The following is a 5,047-nucleotide window of genomic DNA, read 5'->3' as shown; positions in this document are numbered from 1 at the left end:
CCATAGTTTGGGGATGCCTGCTAGGGTATAACCCCTTGACGCCAAGATTTATGCTTACTCCTACCTCCTTTCCTCACAGTGTCTAACACATTCAGGTAGCTGGATGAATGAATTTGAAGGCAGTAGTTGAACTGATGCAGGTATATATAATTGCTGCTAATGCACTATTTGAGGCACTGGGATAGCAAGTTCCTGCCAGGAATGCCCTCATGGTCTGTCTGGTGCATGTGGCTAATTCTTCTCTTGTGCCAACTCCAACCAGTAAGTGGCTATATGGAGAAGTAGGTTGAGAAGTTGTGTCAAAAGTTATGTCTTACACCAGTATGATGGAGTGCTGTGATTGGTCAGAGATGTCTCCCATCCTCACTGTATCAGAACTAATAGAAAGGTATGTCATATTTTATCTAATGTTCCCATATTGGTAGAAAGTTGTAATAAACGTGTGCCTATAGTTGCAATGAAAAACAACTCTCTTAAAAAATTGTAATCACATCAGCATATGGAGAAGTTTTGGAAACAACACGAGGCCCAGCTTTCACTGTCCTCTTCCCCTCAGGAGCGAGGAGCAAATCACTTCATCTTTGTCTCCCCACCTGTACAGTGAGTTCCTAACACCATCTTCCTTACCTTGCTGCCAAAGAAGAGGATATATTTCTTGGTTCTAATGATAAAATGAGATATATGTATTAATATATAAGTTTGTGGGTGACTAAAATTCATAAATAACTTATTATTTTCCATTTTAAGAACCTTATGTGATCTTTAAATTAAAAAAAATATCAGAAAAGAAAAAAACAAACCTATTAAGTCCTGAACAGAGACAATCACTAGTAATAGCTTAGTTCATATCCTTCCAGATCCTTCTAATAAGATTTATAGCCACCTGACCAGGTGGTGGTGCAGTGGATAAAGCATCAGACTGGGATGTAGAGGACCCAGGTTTGAGACCTCGAGGTCGCCAGCTTGAGTTCCAGCTCATCTGGTTTGAACAAGGTTCACCAGCTTGGACCCAAGGTCACTGGCTCAAACAAGGGGTTACTCGGTCTTCTGAAGGCCTGCGGTTAAGGCACATATGAGAAAGCAATCAATGAACAACTAAGGTGTTGCAATGCACAATGAAAAACTAATGATTGATGCTTTTCATCTCTCCGTTCCTATCTGTCTGTCCCTGTCTGTCCCTGTCTATCCCTCTCTCTGACTCTCTCTGTCTCTGTAAAAAAAAAAAAAAAAAAAGATTTATAGTCTTTAAAACCCCTTTGAGACTCATTTTCTCTCTTTTTTTATCAATATAGACTGAATATTCTTCTATGACATTGCCTGAATGTTAAGTAGTATCTATTGAATTTTAAAAGCATGCTGTCCAATGTGAAGTACAGCACAAACATAATGTTGATTCAGTTATTTATATGATGAATACCAAGCAAGGAGGATCCTAGAAATTATCTAACAAATTAAAATTTGTTGCCTTGTGGGTATTCAGGTAGTATTGCGGTCTATTATCCAGGAATCTTTATGGCAATGGTAATTGCCAAATGTGTTGATGGGTCTCAAAGGGCAAAAATTTATATGGAACCTAAAAAGAACACGAATAGCCTCAGCAATCTTGAAAAAGAAAAATAAAGAGAGGGGTATCACACTTCCTAATATCAAGTTATACTTCAAAGCCATTGTACTCAAAACAGCTAGACACTGGCATAAGAATAGGGATACAGATCAATGGAACAGAACAGAGAACCTAGAAATAAACCCACACCTTTATGGTCAATTGATATTTGACAAAGGAGGTAAGAGCATACAATGAAGTAAAGGCAGTCTTTTTAACAAATGGTGCTGGGAAATTTGGACAAATATATGCAAAAAACTCGAATCTAGACTACCAACTTACACCCTTCACAAAAATAAACTCAATGGATAAAAGACTTCATGTAAGTTGTGAATCCATAAGCATCTTGGAAGAAAACATAGGCAGTAACTCTCCAATATCTCTCACAGCAATATATTTGCTGATTTAACTCCACGGGCAAGTGAAATAAAGGACAGGATGAACAAATAGGACTCTATCAAACTAAAAAGCTTTTGCACAGCAAAAGACACCATGAACGAAATAAAAAGACAGCCCACACAATGGGAGAACATATTCGCCAACACGTCTGATAAGGGGTTAATAACCACAATCTACAAAGAACTTGTAAAACTCAACACCAGGAAAGTAAGCAATCCAATGAAAAATTGGGCAAAAGAACTGAATAGACACTTCTCCAAAGAGGACATACAGATGGCCATTGAACATATAAAAAAATGTTCAACATCACTAATCATTAGAGAAAAGAAAATTAAAACCACAATGAAATACCACCTCACAACTGTCAGAATGGGCTCATTAATGAAACCACACAGAATAAGTGCTGGTGAGTGTGCGGAGAAAAGGGAACCCTCTTGCACTGCTGGTGGGAATGCAGACTGATGCAGCCACTGGGGAAAACAATATGGAGATTCCTCAAAAAATTAAAAATGGAACTGCCTTTTGACCCAGCTATCTCACCTCTAGGAATATATCCTAAACATACAAAATCACTGATTCAAAAGAAGAAGTGCATCCTGTATGTTTATGGCAGCATTGTTTACAATAGCCAAAATCTGGAAACAGCCCAAGTGTCCATCAGTGGATGAATGTATTAAAATATACACAATGGAATCCTATGCAGCTGTGAAAAAGAAGGAAATCTTACACGTTGCAACAACATGGATGGACCTGGAGTCTATAATGCTAAGTGAAATAAGCCAGGCAGAGAAAGATAAATATCATATTACCTCACTCATATGAGGAATCCAATGAACAATATGAACTGAGGAATGAAAGAGAGGCAGAGAAGGGGTCAAAGAGTCCAGAGGGAAAGGAGACAGAAGGAAAGAGGATGAGAGGAGGGCATCAAAGAAAGGAAAGACTTTAGGAAAGTATATACACATATCACAGAGAGATAGTATCATGGAGGGAAAGGGGGTAAGGTGGTGGGGGAGGAGGGCAAAGGGGGTCTCAAGGAGAACACGAGGGAGGGAGGGAGATATATTTGAAGATACACTTGTAACTATGTGAACACAACAAATTAAAATCAATTAAAAAAAGAATCACCTTTTCTCTTAAATATCACAATAATATCTCAATCCAAATGAAATTATTTTAAAAAGTGACATTAGAATATGCATAGTTTTCTTTTCAATGTGATTGCCTACACTGATATGTTGTTAAATTCTATATCTATTTGGCTTATCATATTGATAGCACGCTGTCCTTTAAGGCCTAAAAAATATTACTCTTTTAAATATTAAACACTTTTTATTGAATCAATTTTAGCTGCTTAAGCTTTTAAGTGAAAGTCAGAGTGCTAAAAAGGGGCCCAATATTTAAAGTCCATTATAATTGTTCTTGAGTGGTCAAAGGAGTGGACCTATAGATATTGTACTCTTATTCATGAAATCCAGATGGGCTTTCCTTATCTGGACTGAGAAGGCACCTCAGCTCTTTGGGCCTGCTGCCAAAGTGGACTCTTACCACTACAAAACATAACTTAAGTCAAACAATTGAAGTTCTAGAAACTCTCAACCTCTACCCCACCTTAAAGCCATAGCAAATAGAAGAAAATAAAACAGCAAAAGAAAGAATTTAATGAAATAGCAAGAACGTTAATGAAAACTAGTCCAGTAAGTCTGAATGGGGAGACCAGCTTCAGACAGAAGGGAACATTCAGGAGGCGGCAGCGCCCCATCATTATTTAAAGTGTGGACCATTGTCACTGTCCGGGTGGTGGACCTGCAGTCAAGTTGCCTCACGCTGCTTGCTGTACAGAGAGGTTTGGTTGGCATTAAAAATCTTCTGACAGGCACATGTCACCATCAGAATATAGGATATTTGTGGTCTGGAAGAATTATTTGAATGGCTGCTTTAGTGATTATAATATTGATTTGTTTCTTTTTTTAACTTTACTTTTTATTAATTTTAATGGGGTGACATTGATAAATCAGGGTACATATGTTCAAAGAAAACATCTCCAGATTATTTTGACATTTAATTATGTTGCATACCCCTCACCCAAAAGTCAAATTGTCTTCCGTCACCTTCTATCTGGTTTTCTTTATGCCCCTCTCCTCCCCCCCCCTCTTTCCTCCAACAAATATTGATTTGTTTCTTATGTCACATGTGTTATCTGTGTTAGCATCCCAGGAAAAGCAGTACTGTTGTGATTTGTTAAGTATATATTTTTTGTGATGAATACTAGTTTTATATTTGTTTATTTACCAGGCCAACCTGTTACCCAATAATTAACTAGACAATGGACTTAAGAAAGAAGAAAAATTATTGATTTTTTTTTTACACCTACACTGTGTGGAAGAAATTCATGGGAGAACAGAGAGAGAAGACATTTCAAGAAATTGCTATCCAATGTGGTTAAGAAATTTCTCTGTGATTTAAATTCATAAAAGACGAATTAGATGGAGAACCCATTTGATTTCTCTGGGAACTCTTCTGAAATTTCTGAGAGCTAAGAAGGGTCTCAGCATGCATCTCAGAAACATCCTGTATTTTTTTTCTCTTCTCTTGTAAGCTCAGTGGGTTTCTGGCCAAGCCCCAGAATCAAGAGCTGAGAGAGAAGCTGGGCCTCTGCTCACTCTCAAGCTGAAGCAAAATGCTAGACATGTTGAAACTCCTATCTGAAATCTTCAAGGAAATTAGAAACACTTCAGCTATCTACTACATAAACAAATCCTAAATTAACCATTCCAGGTAGCTTCTGACTAACTCTTCAGTCCTTTTCTCTTCTAGCATAGTTGAGAAATTCATTTCCAGCCCATGGTGGGCTTATTTGGAAGGTTCATGTGGGTTTTTGGGGGGAGTGGGAGTCACATTTTAACTTCAAAGTTAAAAATCAGCACAACATGGACCCTGGCTGGTGGCTCAGGTGTCAGCCTGCACACTAGAGGTCATGGGTTCCATCCCTGATCAGGGCACAAACAAGAAGCAATCAATTAATATGTAACTAACTGGAATAAC

This window comes from Saccopteryx bilineata, chromosome 10, assembly GCF_036850765.1.
Source record: "Saccopteryx bilineata isolate mSacBil1 chromosome 10, mSacBil1_pri_phased_curated, whole genome shotgun sequence".
NCBI classification, from domain to species: Eukaryota; Metazoa; Chordata; class Mammalia; order Chiroptera; family Emballonuridae; genus Saccopteryx; species Saccopteryx bilineata.
The sequence above is the reverse complement of the archived record's forward strand: the minus strand, read 5'-3'. Positions refer to the sequence as shown.